Here is a 16,712-nt window from a genome sequence, read left to right as displayed (position 1 = left end):
AAAGAGAGCCTTAATTGATCAAAGATGGACAGAAACAGCTACACCCAGAGAAAGAATACTGGGAGATGAATATAAACTGCTTGCATTTTTATTTTTCTTCCCGGGTTATTTCTACCTTCTGAATTCAATTCTCCCTGTGCAACAAGAAAACTGTTCAGTTCTGCACACATATATTGTATCTAGGATATACTGCAACCCATTCAACATGTAAAGGACTCTTGCCATCTGGGGGAAGGGGTGGAGGGAGGGAGGGGAAAAATTGGAACAGAAGTGAATGCAAGGGATAATGCTGTAAAAAATTACCCTGGCATGTGTTCTATCAATAAAAAGTTATTAAAAAAATTTTTTAAAAAGAACAATAATATTCCATTTCATTTATATACCACAATTTATTCAGCATGCACTCCGTTTCCAGTTCCTTGCCACTACAAAAAGGACTGCTATAAACATTTTTGCACATGTAGGTCCCCTTTCCCTCCCTTTCAATCTCTTTGGGATACAGGCCCAGTAGAAACACTGCTGGATCAAAGGGCATGCAGTTTGATAACTCTTTGAGTATAGTTCCAAATTACTCTCCAGAATAGCTGGATCATTTCACAATTCCACCAACAATGTATTCGTGTCCCAGTTTTCCCACATCCCCTCCAATATTCATCATTATCTTTTCTTCATATGAGAGGTATATAGTGATACCTCAGAGTTGTCTTCATTTGCATTTCTCTTATCAATAGTGATTTAGAGCATTTTTTCATATAATTAAAAATGGTTTTAATCTCTTCATCTGAAAATTGTCGGTTCATATTTTGACTATTTATCAATTGGAGAACAGCTTGTATTCTAATAATTTGAGCCAATTCTCTATATATTTTAGAAATGAGGCCTTTATCAGAACTCTTGGATGTAAAAAAATTTTTCCCCAATTTTATGCTTCCCTTCTAATCTTGGCTGCATTGGTTTTGTTTGTACAAAAACTTTTTAATTTAATATAATCAATATTATCCATTTTGTATTCAATAATATATTCCAGTTCTTCTTTGGCCATAAATTCCTTCCTCTTCCACAGATCTTAGAGGTAGACTATCCCTTGTTCTCCTAATTTGTTATAGTATCACCCTTTATGTCTAAATCATGAACCCATTTTTGACCTAATCCTGGTAGAGGGTATGAGGTATTGGTTAATGCCTAACTTCTTAGGTCCCAGCTTCTTAAACTGTGGGTCACAATTGCATGTGGGGTCTCATAATTTAATGGGAAGAGGGAGAGTTGTAGCAAAATTATGATTATCAATAAATGATTGATTTGTACACCTACTTTATATATCTGTATACTTAGGGTCACATAAAAATTTCTCAGGTAAAAAGGAGTCGGGAGTGAAAAAAGTTTAAGAAGCCCTGTTAGGCCATAGATGGTTACTTCAGTTTCAAACTGACATAGGGAGACATAAGAAAGAGGACGGAAGGTCAGGAGGACGGAAGGACAGAAGACAGAAAGACAGAAGGAAGGAAGGAAGGAAGGAAGGAAGGAAGGAAGGAAGGAAGAAGGAAGGAAGGAAGGAAGGAAGGAAGGAAGGAAGGAAGGAAGGAAGGAAGGAAGGAAGGAAAGAAGGAAGGAAGGAAGGAAAAAAGGAAGGAGAAAAGGAAGGAAGGAAGGAAGGAAATGAAGAAGGAGGAAGGGGGGAGGGAGAGAAAAAAATGAGGGAGGGAAGACATTTGGCAAAAACTCAAAGGGAGAAGGGGTGTATAGAGAGAAATCAGTGAGGTTACCTATGCTTAACACTAAGCTGCCATCCAAATGTTTAAAAACAAACATTACAAAGGTAAACACACAATTCTTAAGTAAATAACAGTTAACCAGTATTCCTGAAGGCAATCCAAGGCCAATTTGTAAATTTTCTACAACTATTTAACTGTTTAACTGAAATAAATTGTTTAGGTGAAAATAATGGGTATATCAGTATCTAAACATAAAGCTACCAGGGTATGATTGTTTAATTTATAAAAATTAAAATAGCTGATTATCTAAAAGGAGAGACTGCCATAAAATGTTGTCAATTCAATCACAGTATCTAGAGCTAAAAGACCCCTTAGAAGTTTCCTTGTCCAACCTCCTCACTTTCCAGATGAAGATATAAAGCTAGACAGGTTAAGTGACTTCTACAAAGCCATCCAAATAGTAAATGGTATAGTCAAGATTTGAATCCAGTCCTCTGAGTCTAATGCCAGAGTTCTTCCATGGTACCACAGTCAATTCATCAGACTATTACTGGGCAGGTACAATACCTGCCCAGATCACAACTGGGAGATAATGTAAAGATCAATAAGACACGGGAAGTTCCTTCTAGATATTCCACCATTTAAGGAGGGCAACCAAGGAACTCTTATTTCCCTCCCTGCTACTTTCCTGGATTTTGTAATCTTTAGAAATTGATCCTTCTGCAAGATGAAATTAACTCTAAAACCCCTCCCTCTTCAGATCATTCCCTCCTCTAGCTACAGAATTTCATGCTTCCATGATTGATAAATTCCCTTCCTCTTTTCAGTTTTTTTGTTTGTGCGTGTCTTTCTTCTTTAGATTGTGAGTTTCTTGATGGTAGAGACTGTCTTATTATCTTTGTGTCTCTAGTGCTTAATACAATAACTGGTACAGAGTAGGTACTTAATAAATATTTATTGCTCCCAATATGGTCCCTTGCTTTCAAGATATTTATGGCCTCAGTGATAAAAAAAAAAAAAAAACCTTCAGAGTCATATTGTGCTTCTCCTCCAAAAATATGAAACTATGAATGAGAACATACAATAATATGCAATCTCATCTCTTTATTCTAAAAGAATCCTAGAAAAAAATTTTTTTAAATTCTAGAAAAGTTTTCATGGCAGAAAAAGTGATGGATTGGGAGTCAGATGCTAAGGTTCAAATTCCTCTCTACTACAAAGCAACCTCACCCAAATCTCTTTATCTCACTGGCTTTCATTTTCCTCATCTGTGAAAGGAGATGGTTGTAGTGATTGACTTCTAATGTCCTTTCCAGTTCTAAATCTATGTAAGTATGCTCGTGATGTTCCATATGTACTTTGTTTCTAGTGACAGTTTAGTTAAGTATAGGTCACCTTCTCTGGCTTTCCCCTGCCTCTGTTCAGCTGTGTGTCCTTGAGTAACTTCTCTAAAGTTAATAATATATGTGTGATTTTCTGGCTGCAGTCACCTCGTTGGTAGGTTTGGGGCCAAGTTTTCCTTTGTTACTGAGGGAAAGCTTCAAAGGGACTGGGGGAAATTGGGAAAGGATTCTGACCTTTAAATTCATAAATGGAACTTATTCTTAGAAAGAGAGTAGAGGGGGAATAGTAAATGTTTTTCACTGGAAGTTATTAATTGTTATTCTTCCTCAAAGTATTAGAGAATGAGTTGTCAGAGGATAAAAAAAAAAAATCAACAAAAAAAGGATGCTGCCAATGTCACCCTCCAACCCCGATGTCGAACTGCTCAGCCTTAGTCAAGTGGTAAATCCATTCCATTAGGAGTCAGAGGGGCAGGGCCTGAATTCCAGTTTTGTTATTTACCAAACCTGTATGATCTTAAACAAGGTTTCCCTGGCTTCCTTTAAGTCTCAAAAAGCTCATCTTCTGCTAGAACCTTTTCCCAATCCCCCTTAATCCTAGTGTCTGCCCTTCATTTTCTCTCCATTTTATCCTGTTTATGCATAGTTGTTATCAATCCCCCATAGAATGTAAACTCCTTGAAGGTAGGGACTATTTTTATCTTTTTCTTTTATCTTTTTTAATCTGTTTTTTATTTTTATTTATTCTTAACTTTTTTTTTTATCCTCAGGGCTTAGCACAGTACCTGGTACTTGACTAGAGTTGAGTAAAGGTTTGTTGAATGAACTTGACTCATCTTCAATTTTCTTTTCTAGAAAGAATGAGAAGAATGATCTAGATGATCTCTAAACTGATCAAGCACAAAGTTTCAGATTCTGAAGACTGGAAGAGATCTCAAAACTAATCTAGTCCAATCCTTCCCTGAAGAAAAAAATTCCCTAATACAATATTCTCAATATCTGATGGTCAATGAGCCTCAGTCTAAAAGCTTCTGATCACCTTGATGCTATGAAGTCCCAAAGGAAACCATTCCAGTTCCATACTGCTCTAATTCAGTAGGAAGGTCTTTTTTCAGCATCTAACCAATGCTCCTGGTTGCTATAAATAAACACTGTCAAGTGGTATCCCTATGTTACAGATTTTTGTTATTGTTTATTCTCTATTTTCAAAGAGGACCAATGACATTAAAGGTGATATCTTGGCACTCAAGTTGCACAAAATCATCAGCTTCATTCTTTCTTCCAAAGACACCAAATGTCAATGGACCAGGACACAATAGATGATCTTAATTTGATGTCTGACCAAGCTCTAATTGTTCTCATTCACTCATTCTATTAGGGGAAGACTTTACGTGCTTGGAGTAGACATCTGAGCTCATTTAGTTATCCTCAACCTGGTTCTGCCTCATTGCCAAAATGGTTTTACTGAAGTAGTGTACATGCTACAGATTCTTGGAGCCACAGGTGAGAGAAACCAAGAGTACCCTATATTAAATTGTTCGTAATATTAAATAAATATTCAACCTATGATGGAGTTGTGAAATGATACAACCATTCTGGAGAGCAACCTGGAACTATGCCCAAAGGGCTATAAAACAGTACATACCCCTTGACCCAGCAGTGCTAATATTAGGTCTGTATTAGAACAAAATATAAAGGAGGGAAAAGGATCCATATGTGCAAAAATGTTTGTGGCAGCTCTTTTTGTGGTAGCAAAAAAGTGGAAAAGGATACCCATCAATTGGGGAATGGCTGAAGAAGTTGTGGTAAATGAAGGTAACTGATTATTATTGTTCTATAAAAATGAAGACCAAGCTGATTTTAGAAAGGCCTGGGAAGATTTACATGAACTGATGCTAAGCAAAACAAGCAGAACCAGGAATACATTATACACAATAACAGCATGAATGTGCGATGTTTAACTATGAAAGACTTGGTTCTTCTTAGTGGTTCAGTAATCCAAAGCAAAACCAATAGACTTTGGACAGGAAATGCCATCTGCATCCAGAAAAAGAACTAAGGAGATTGAATGTAAATCAACGCATGCTATGTTCACTTTTTTTGCTTTTTTTCTCTACCGTAGTTTTTTTCCTTTTGCTCTGATTTTTCTTTTCCAATATGATTCTTAAAGGAATATGTATTTAAAACAACAACAACAAATCAAAGTGTTTTCCCAATTAAAAAAAAAAAGTCCAACTTAGGAGCCAGATCTAGGAGTTAAGATTCCTGAATCCCACTACAATGATTCCTTGGATCATAGGTTTAGCCATTATCTTATCAACTGCAAATCAATCATTCATATCTTAGCAATTATCAAGTCCCTCTTTTCATAAGTGAAGAAGCTGATAAGTTTAGAAGCAAGATAACTTAAGCAGGGTCACAAATGTATTGTGTGGCAAGGTCAAGATTTAAACTCGTCCTAGAGCTCCAAATCCTGCATACCATTCATCCCATTACATTAATGTTCTCATCGTTATTTTTGCAGAGCATTTAGGTCAGTGGTTCTCAAACTCTTTTTCTCAGTATCTTTACGGTATTAACAACTTATTGAGAATCTGTCCAAAGAGTTTTTGTTTATATGGATACATAATAGATATTTATCGTATTAGAAAAAAACTAATTTTGAATTTGTAGACCCTCTGAAAGGATTTCAGAGACCCTCCAGGATTCACTGAACCACACTTGAGAACTACTGATTTAGGTGGTACAGTAAATCAACACAGGTCTGGAGTCAAGAAGACTCATCCTTCCTGACTTCAAATCTGGTCTCAGAAATTTACTATGAGATTCAGAACAAGTCAGTTAACCCTGTTGGTGTCAGTTTCCTCATCTGTAAAATGGGTGAGAGAAGGAAATATATATCTCTCCCAAGAAAACTCCAGATGGGGTTGTGAAAGGTCAGGCAAGATTGAAACAGCTAAATAGCAGTATTTTTTTTTTTGCACAACTCTTAAGAAAAAACAATGACCAATAAGTTATTTTTAGTGTTGACTAGGACCTTTGTGTGTGTGTACACGTACTTGTATATATGTGTACATATACATATATGTATGTATGTGTAGATGTATATATACACATGTGGATACATATATTAATAATTTCTGTCTTTAAACATATTCAAAAAGAAATCAGCCTGAAATCACTGGCTTCAAAATCTCTGATATAAAATCTCTGTTTCAAAATCCTCTGATACATACAGAGGACACAGGTAGAACATGATGTCCTTCTTGGGATGATTAATGGAGCTTGGTTCCAATGCAAGTATCCAGGAAAGCTAAGAAAATCTTAGCCTATGTTAGGAATTGGCTAAAAATATTTATTTCCTCCTTACACAGAAAGGGAAATGTGAAACAGAGTGCCTGGAACACCTTTATGTGCAAACATTCAATTGACCTGTAATAACCTACTGAAAATAAATTCTAATCACTGTCAAGGAAATAGCTAGAATACACACACACACACACACACACACACACACACACACACACACACACACACACACACAGTGTGGTCTCTGAATATCTTGATGATATACCCTAGAATAAAGTTCTCAAAAAAAAATTTAAGCTGTGCCCCATAAAAGCTAATTAGTAGCTCATCCAACAACTGCAGAGTGTTTCTGCAGCTGTTACCAATTACTGCTTTCTCTTGGGAAAAACATGAAATGAAACTTAAAGGTCCTCATGTGAAAGCTGATCCCCTCAAACCTGGCATCTTTGGCCACGACAGTATCTTCTGTCCAGCTACATGCTATAATCTCCCTTGAATGAAATCATTTTTCTATCCCATGAATTTAGGAAGAAAAGTTTTATGTATAAAAACTTGTGTTAAAAACTGCTAAATGTTTTTATATAGCTAGAGCAAAGAACTTTTCATGTGTTATCTCATATGATCTTCACAAGGACACTGTAAATGTAGATGCTATTTTTTTTTTTTTATGGATAAATTGAGGTGATAGAAGTTAAATGTCACAGAGGTAATAAATATCTGAGTTCAGGAAAAAAAACAAACTGCTAAAGTTTAGCAGTTACTTGCTTAAAAAAAAAAAAAAAAAGCAAGACAACTTTTTAAAAGACTGAGGCTAGACAGTACAGACTAGGGGCTGATTTACTTAGTGGAAGGAGTTTCCTCACCACAGAGCTCCCTACACCATTGAAATCACAGCTCCAGGTGCTCTCACACCACCTCCTGCCAAGCTCCTCTCTTCTCTCTCTCCCAGTCCCAAATTCACTCTATCTGCTGTTTTCAGCATCACTGATGCTTTTGGTTTTTTTCTTAAAATCCCTCTCTCTCTAATCACTTAATGTTTCATCATATATTTACATAGATGTGGTTTAAAATACACATATAATCACATATACATAATTAAAAATTAAGTAATTTGATTGCCGAGACAAAGAAAATTATCCTTGTGTTCCACTGCAGCTGTTTTTCAGTAGAAAAAATAAACCAGGCAATGATGCTAAAAGCAGTGGAGAACATATTATCAGAAAAAACTTGAGTTCAAAATCTGCCTGGGTAGCTCATTTTAACCTTTCCCATCTTCTTTCCTTATCTAAAAAATGAGTATAATAATAATATTGTACTATTATCTAGTATAATATCTATTATCTATCATATATGTAATATATATATAGTATAACTATTATCTAGTATCTATTAAAACAATTCAATGAGATCAAATGAGATAACATGTTATATATGTATATGCATGTATATATGTATGTGATTTGTGTTTTAGATGCGTGTGTATATAAATTTATGTATTTACATAGCTTTGCAAACAAGGTTAAATGATAACTTGTTGTTTATTCAGCTTGCTGTAACTCATATTAGGGAATGTGAGACACCAAAAGGGAGGCCAAGGAAATTGGGGACAAGAAGGGACCCAGAAAGATGCACCCGCATCAGTCATCAAGAGGACAAGATTAAAACACATTCTCCCAAGGGGCTGAATGAGTCCATTTCTCAGCCAGTAAAAGAACTTCAGGTTCTTGGGTAAGAAAACTTGCTGAACATGACAATTCAGAAGAAGAAGAGCCTATCATTCCAAGCTCTTGCCAAGAGGTAGTGAAGAAAAGCCTCTGTCTCAGAATTTTCCAGGTAGGTGCCCATCATTTAGGAAGCTGGAAAGAAGGGCAGGCAAGCAGATGGAGGAGATGTGTCTAGAACTGTCAACTTGTATCAAGATAGTCTAGGTCCAGAAAACTAGACATTTTTCTGGATGACTACACCAAGCCCAACTTCTATCTACCTCCCTCTTCTTCCCCTCCCCTCAAAAAAAAAATCAAGAATCCATCTTGATAAGCAAAAATAGAAAAATAATTATCACAACCATGTAAATGAGCAATAAACAAACAAATAAATGTATGAAAAAAAATAACTATTGAATAAATCGCTGGATTAGATGGATGAAGAAATAAGTAAATGGATGAAGTCTGTGCAATTATAGTAACCAAGTTTGTCCCAGAAGGAGATAATGAGAATGCACCTCCCTCTATTCTTGGCAGAAGTAGTAGACAATGGGTGTGAGATACTGTATCACTATAGAATTTGGCTGATATATTGTTTAATTTTGTTGAATGACTTTAGGTTTCTCAGGGAATGGGAGGAGCATGATGACTATATTAAGAACCAAAAAAGATATGAACACGAAAAATAACTTCTAAATGAATGTTTAACAAAAGAATCCCACTTGAGACTCTGTAGGACCCAGATGGATAAATAAGTAGGATCTCTGTCCTAGCAAGTATCTTGGCACATTTTTCAGCATTTTAACCTAAGAACGACTGAATGGCCACCAGGAAAACAAATTAATCACAAACCCTTATTTACCCACTTTGGAACTTACAGAATTGATACAGCAGGGGAGGAGCTCATTTTCAACAGAACCCAAAGTTTCAAACTCAAGGAAACTTCATTCACACACAATGTATAACTAGACCTTATAAACATGAAGATCAAAAAGAAAGAGAAGTGAAGTTGACTTCAGAGTGAGGAATAAAAAGCTGAATCAGGACTTCAGGGCCAGACAAAACAACAACAAACATGGATGAGATTCATGGGTATAGAGATGGGGAATTAACACTTGTCTTGGCAAAGTGCCACATGGCCAAAAGGCAAATTCTTCAACTTCTTGGGTAGTCAGTCTACTCATCTGTAAAATGAGAGTTTTGAGTAACAACCACCACAGCAATAAAAGACCAGATTACATTTAACAAAATTGCTCAAGGTTACAATGCTATTTATGTCTATGGGCCTCACAACAACACCATGTGGTATTATTATCTCCATTTTACAGACGAGGAAACTGAGATTGAGAGAGGCAAGGAATTTGCCTGAGGTTGCATGGCTAATAATTGGCAAAGCACATCTTCCAGATCCAGTTCCTCATCTCTTTCCACTACACCCTGCTGTTGTCCCATGTCTCCATTCTCTTCCAGATTTAACATTTTGTGACTCTATGATTCTAAGGGTTGCAAACTTCTGACCACAAAGTAGTAAGCAGACCATGAGCCAAACCTTGAGAATATCCACTATTTTAACCCTTCTATTGCTAAAAAGCTTTCAAATTGCTGTTACTCTTCACTTGATTTTCGGTTATGATTCCATTTTGAATTTTTGAGCAGAAGAATAGTGTCATTTCCTTTTTCAGGTCAATTTATGGACAAGGAATCTGAGGCAAACAGACCGAGTTACTTGCGCAGGCTGACACAACGAATAAGAATCTGTGCCAACCATAGGCCTGATAACAAGTATATGGAGTTAATAAGAAATAATGTTCATTGTATGGTTACACTACTCCATGAAATGAAGGAGCAATTGTTAGTAACTCCTCAGCTATACAAGTCCAAGTACGATGAGTCAGAGCACAATGTGGAGAGTTATCCTCGCTGGAAGAATTCATCCCTTTTGCCAAAAACACAATATAGTGGGCCACTAAGTGAATAGGGGACAGGGGCAGTGACAAGACAAACTCTCTCTTTAAATTACTACTGGCAAGTAGTCGTTCAGAGATATAGAGCTAGACAAAACCATGAGACATCAAGAATAGAACTTTAATGTGAGTTCGGAATTCAAAGAGTACTATCTTTCTAGTGTAGTATAGTAGCAAAGAATTCAGAGGTGGAAGATTTGGATTCAAATCCTGATTCTTTGTTACTGTGAACAATTCACAGCTTTCCTGGATCTCAATTTCCTCATCTGCAAACCGAGCAGTAACTGATCCAATGACAAAAGTTTACTCACACTTGAAGTTTATATTACTTTCACTTATATTTATTTGGTCATGAATCTGACTGTATAGTCATACAGACCAGGGGGGAAAGGCATTTAGCTTTGAGGAACTGGGATAGCCAAAGTCTGGTGGTCCCCTTCTTAAAGAAGTTCAAAGGGCCTTTAGAGGTAGTGTCATGTGATAGAAAGAATGTTAGATGTGGAGGATCTAAGCTCAAATCTCATTTTTGCCAGCCGTGTGACTTCAGGAAAATCCTCCAACTAGCATTTATTAAGCACTAATGGTTTGTTAAGTGTAAAACGAGAGGGTCTCACTAAATTACTTCTAAAGTTTCTTCCAGCTCTCAATCTACGGTCCTGAACTCATTCCCCATCTGTCACTCACCATATTTTTAGTGAAGCCTCTCCTACCTTTTCATTCACCTCCTTAAGATCATTCCCTAAGGAAAGCACGGTGCAATGACAATTAACAATGATACTAATGATATTAACAATAACAACCTTTTCTATTCATAAGAAGCATTAAGTATCATCAAAAAAGAGTCAATATCTTTCAGTAATGCACTTTCAGTGAAAAAGTATGCTGTGTGAAAATAATCACAACAAGAATAATACTTGTAAACTATTCCCTGCATATATATGGAAAATTAAGATGCAAAAGATAATGATATTTCAGGGACTCTGCACTGTTCTAGGTAAGCTCTTTTTTCAGGAACTAGCAATCATGTTCAGAACACCAGTGTCCAATGAATGAGGACATGCAGGTTACCCTGGCAAAGCAGGCATGGAGCATTATAGAAGAAAATCTTTTCTCTCTTTAATCAAAAGGATAAAGGCGATTAAGCAGGAATTATTTTCAATGACCTACATAATTTCATCAGAGTTCCTGTGGCTATTAACAGAGAACAGCTGACTTCCTAATGAGATGATTTAGGTAGCATGGCCCTTTCAAGAGTGAGGCCGAAGAGCCTATTCAATCTACTGGAAAACAGTACAATTATATGAGACATATACTCAAAACACACACACACACACACAGAGTACAATTATATGAGACATACACTCAAAACACACACACACACACACACACACACACACACACACACACACACACACACACACACACACACCCTTTCTCCTCCTCTGCTTAAAGATCCTTACTTCCCTTGGGAACTTTTTTTCTATTCTCAAGGCATTTCAAGCTGCCTCTCCCTTGGAAGAGACAGTCTAGGAGAAAGGGAGAGGGCTGGGTTTATTCATCATGCGGGTTGACAGGATTCCAGGGGTCAGAGGGGGGGAAAAATCCTATTGCTGCCACCATCACCCACATCGGCAAACCACAAGCCTTCCAGCCAGCTCAGCAGCAATTTTCATGTCTCCACATCCTAAGCTGAAAGGGAATGGAGGCCACCCTTGCCAAGAAGAAGTTGGGGTGGACTTGCATCCAGTTTTACAAGGGCTTTTCTGAAGTTTGGCAATAGCAATCTGTCAAGTCAACTTGCATGTCCCTACTACACCCAGGAGGTTGCTTCGAAGCTCGGAGACACCTTTGTTTGTTTGTCTGGAAAGGGGGAGATGGTCCAGAATGGTTTTGGGGACCCTGTGGGATGGCGATGGAAGGTGACCGCTCCCAAACCCCTTTTCTTCCTCGGTGCTTAAGCTACGTCCTTACCAGCATTACACACCAAGAAAGCGGGTGAAGTGAAAAGAAGGCATTCACCTCCTTCAAAACAACACTGCCCCATCTCCCCAGAGCTGTAACCCAGTAACAGCCACCTCCTGGGGTTCCAGCCGCCACTGCACGCCTGCCCCTTCCTGATAAGGAGGAGCCAATTCTTACCCTTGATGCAATTCTTTGGGGGAGCGCAGGCGGACCGCCACGAAGCCAGCTAGAAGGCGCAACGCACACTTTCACCCTTCTCCCCCCCCCAAAAAAAAAAAAGTCCCCAGCGGGGCAAAAAGTATAGTTAAAGGCGCAACGTACCTGGGAATGGGGACGGGGGGAGGTGCCAGCGCCCCTCCTCCTCCGGCAGATACCAGGAGCAGCAGGATCCCTTCCTGTCTGAAACGTCCCGTACACTTTGGAAGAAGTAAGCCCTGAGCGTCCGGCGGCTTCGCAAAGTTTGGGCCGGGAGGAAAGGACGAGCGTGACGGGATCCGGGGGCTGCCGGCGGACGCTCGGGGCTCAGCGGCTTCCAGAGCTGCCGACCCCGCTAGCGGAGCCCAGAAATCACCGGCAAGAGGCAAGATCGGATGCTTCCCGCAGCCCCACGGAAAAGCCGCTCTGCAAGCCCGGGACCCCGGCTTGTGGCTGGGGGCCGGGGAGGAGGGGCCACAACTCTGGGGAGGTCACTCGGGAGCAGTAGGACTCCTAGAAGAAAGTTGGCTGCTGGAGGCACCCCAGAGGAACTTTCGGGAGGTGCGTCAGGCCAGCTGCGGGGCCGCGCCCACTCCAGAGGCCCTGCCCTCGCCTCCTCCCCCGGCTCGGGGCTAGAGCCGAAGAGGAGGGGCCGCAACCTGCCCGGCCGGCTTCGAGGTGTGCGCACGTCCCGTCCCACCCTCCAGCCGCCGGCGCGTCCTTCCCCGCTCGCCCGGGACCCGCTTTTCAGTCCCCTCGGACCGTCTGACGCTTCGATGGGTCCCCCCACCACCGCCACCTGGGCTCCCGGGACTCCAGGTAGCCGCTGCGCCTTCCCGGCGCTGCGAGGGCGGACGGTTCCTAAGGTGAAGTAGGAGGAGCCGAGCGCAGAGGGAGGAACTTTCCTCCGAAACTTGGACTGGAACTGAATGGAAGACGCCCTAGCCTAGTGAGCCCCGGCGTGATCGTGTCCTGCACGATCTGTCACACACGTACACATATACACACACACAGTAGAAAGGGCTTTGGCCTGGGTTCGAATCTCCGCGCTTGTTCGTGTTACTCGTGTGATATCAATCACTTCACCTTTATGTGCTAGCACTGATATAGCGTCTTATGTTATTTCCAGTGATCCTCAAAATGTCTGCTTATCATATAGAAAGCGCCTAATAAATGCTCACCGACTGCTGTCTAAAGTGAGAGTTGAGTCAAATGGCCTTCAAGGCCGCTTTCAGCTCTGGAGTTAAGAAGTCAGCCAGCGGCCACCCTAAACCTGTCACAGGTCTATATTAGTGCTTGGCCCACAACAACAGTCCCCCGGCTTTCTACGGCTTCTTTTTAGATTCATCCTCATGCACAAAATCGTGGATCAGTGTTTAAATCCTGCGGGGCAAATACTGTCCAAGAGGAACCGCCCCCATCCAACTTGCGAGTGACAAAGTCAAAGAAATGTGATGATTCCCTGAAGTCGGAGAGAGTTGTTGGAGAGAGAAAATTGCAATCCAGTGTGTGTGCAATAAGCACCGCGTTTTTTAGCTTCTTTTCTAAATGTTGGAGTTTTAAAACTTTTTACTACCTACCTTTCAAGAAAGTTCGTGTGGGCTGCTTTCGGCAGCGAGGAACCAAAAAGGAAAACTGAACAGAGTTTAGGTAACCGCTCCCTCCCCAAGAGGGAGGGTGTGTCCGGCAGGGCTGATCCATTTCACCGCACTCCAAAAGACTCTTGTGACCGCGAAGATAGGTTTGGAAAGTAGTGTCAGGTTCTGCTTTTCTCCCTCCTTTCTTGGCACGTCAACCATCTCAAATAAACTCCCTTTTCCCAATAGCCCCAGCCTAGCATTTTGTCAGCTGCTCTCGTTTCACAGCTGTTCAAAGCTTAGCATTCAAGCGGTGCATCTCTTGGCAAGAACTGAGGTTGGAGTAGGAGCTCCCGCTTCTTCCGACTACACTGACCTGGTTCTTTCAACGTCACGAAATGGAAGGGTTGGGGTCTGGAAGCAGCCTTGTTGTGGAGTTAAGTACAGCCCCCCCTCCTCGCCCCCCATCATTGTACGGTTCAGGAAAGGGAAGCCAAGAGTGACTGGAGTGCGGTGTCCCAAATCGCTTGGACAGTAGGTAGCAGAGATGGATTTGAAAGAGCATTTGACTCAAGATGAAGAGAACCTGGAGTTGGTAGTGCTGGATAGTAGTAGTAATAGTTTTAATAATAACAGCAGCAGCAGTAATCATAACAATTTGTTCTATCGTGTCCAACTCTTTGTGATCCCTCTTGTGGTTTTGTTGCTAAAGATACTGGAGTGATTTGCCATTTCCTCTCCAGTTCACTTTACAGTTAAGGAAACTGAATTAAAGAGAGTTAAGTGACTTGCATAGAATCATAGAGCTGAGTGCTTGAGCCTGGGTGTGAAGCAGCTAGCTGCCCTTATACTCACGTCTTAGTAACTATCCAAAATTTCCTCATCTGTGAAGTAAAAAGAATAGCCTCTGAAGTTTTTTCCAGCTCCGAAAAGAGTCCAGCATCTTTTGTTAAATTGTCTTACCACTTTAGTTTGTGTTCCTTATTTATGATCTTGACTTTAAAATCTGAGCTACAGGCAACCAAACCTCAGAACTTTGCTAAATACAGAGGAGAAGAAGAAGAAGAAGAAGAAGAAGAAGAAGAAGAAGAAGAAGAAGAAGAAGAAGAAGAAGAAGAAGAAGAAGAAGAAGAAGAAAGAAGAAGAAGCAGCAGAAGAAGAAGCAGCAGCAGCAGCAGCAGCAGCAGAAGAAGAAGAAGAAGAAGAAGAAGAAAGAAGAAGAAGAAGAAGAAGAAGTAGAAGCAGCAGAAGAAGAAGCAGCAGAAGAAGCAGCAGCAGAAGCAGCAGCAGCAGCAGCAGCAGCAGCAGCAGCAGCAGCAGAAGAAGAAGAAAGAAGAAGAAGAAGAAGAAGAAAGAAGAAGAAGCAGAAGCAGAAGCAGCAGAAGAAAAGCAGAAGAAGAAGAAGCAGAAGAAGAAGCAAGAGAAGCAGAAGAAGAAGAAGAAGAAGAAGAAAGAAGAAGAAGAAGAAGAAGAAGAAGTAGAAGCAGCAGAAGAAAAGCAGAAGCAGAAGCAGCAGCAGAAGAAGAAGCAGCAGCAGCAGCAGCAGCAGCAGCAGCAGCAGAAGAAGAAGAAGAAGAAGAAGAGAAGAAGAAGAAGAAGAAAGAAGAAGAAGAAGAAGAAGAAGAAAAAGAAGCAGCAGAAGCAGAAGAAGAAGCAGCAGCACAGCAGCAGCAGCAGCAGAAGAAGAAGAAGAAGAAGAAGAAGAAGAAGAGAAGAAGAAGAAGAAGAAGAAGAAGAAGAAGAAGCAGCAGCAGAAGAAGAAGCAGCAGCAGAAGAAGAAGCAGCAGAAGAAGAAGCAGCAGCAGAAGAAGAAGCAGAAGAAGAAGAAGAAGAAGCAGCAGAAGAAGAAGCAGATGCAGAAGAAGAAGCAGAAGAAGCAGAAGAAGCAGAAGCAGAAGAAGCAAAAGAAGCAGAAGAAGCAAAAGAAGCAGAAGAAGCAGAAGCAGAAGCAGAAGCAGAAGCAGAAGCAGAAGAAGAAGCAGAAGAAGAAGCAGAAGCAGAAGAAGCAGAAGAAGAAGAAGAAGAAGAAGCAGAAGCAGAAGAAGCAGAAGAAGCAGCAGCAGAAGAAGAAGAAGAAGAAGAAGAAGAAGAAGAAGAAGAAGAAGAAAGATGATGATGATAATGATGATTCACAATGTGGTACCTTCCAGTCTTACCATTTGTTTTCCTCCATATACTCTATGAAGTACTACTATGACCTGTCTTTTTGTTCCTCCCAAGTGAGCCTACTAATTTCCTCATTCCCATTCCCATTCCCATGCCACTCTTTCTGGCAATCTCTAGTTCTGTTGTCTTGTATTTTCTGCATTTATAAGATCTCTCAGATATGATATATCCCCTTTTCTCCCATCACAGCTTCTACCCCAGTACTGGTACTCATCCAAGAACCTGGACTACTTTGAGAGACTTCTACCTGTCCCTGCCTCAGGTCTCTCCCCACTACAGACCCATCCTGCAATTAGCTGCCAAAATGACTTTCCTAAAGCACAAAACTAACCATATCAATCCCACATCCAACTCCCATTCAGTAAACTGTGATGGCTTACTATTACATCCAGGATCAAATATAAAATCCTCTGTTGCCTTTTAAAGCCATCCACAAATTGGCACCTTCCTACCTTTTCAGTCTTCTTACAATTATTTTCCTCAGTACACTCCATGATGTACTACACTGGCCTGTCTTGTGTTCCTCCAAAGTGAAACTCCATATTCCTCGCAGTACCATTCCACATGCTCTCTGCTCATCTTTACCTCTTGGCTTCTCAGATTTCCTTCAAGACAGCTCAGATCTCACCACCTAAGGGAGGCTTTTCTTGGCCCTCCACATCTTCATTCCCTGTTAGTGCCTTCCCTCTGAGATTACCCTCCACCAACTCTTTGTCTCTGTTTCCCTGTCTCTCTGCCTCTCTCTGTGTCTTTATCTCTGTCTCTATCTCTCTGTGTCTCC

General features: G+C 40.4%; 1 protein-coding gene across 1 annotated transcript in view; it reads right to left on the bottom strand.

The window, feature by feature from the left end:
* FHIP1A (FHF complex subunit HOOK interacting protein 1A) overlaps positions 1-14,825 on the bottom strand; it is a 371,400-nt gene extending 356,575 nt beyond the window's left edge. Inside the window, exon 1 of the mRNA XM_051964895.1 lies at positions 12,315-14,825. The gene's annotated coding sequence lies outside the window, so the exon portion shown is untranslated. The remainder of the gene's footprint in view (positions 1-12,314) is intronic.
* Between the last annotated feature and the right edge of the window lie 1,887 nt (positions 14,826-16,712).

Source organism: Antechinus flavipes, chromosome 6, assembly GCF_016432865.1.
Source record: "Antechinus flavipes isolate AdamAnt ecotype Samford, QLD, Australia chromosome 6, AdamAnt_v2, whole genome shotgun sequence".
In the NCBI taxonomy this organism is placed as follows: Eukaryota; Metazoa; Chordata; class Mammalia; order Dasyuromorphia; family Dasyuridae; genus Antechinus; species Antechinus flavipes.
The sequence above is the reverse complement of the archived record's forward strand: the minus strand, read 5'-3'. Positions and strand labels throughout refer to the sequence as shown.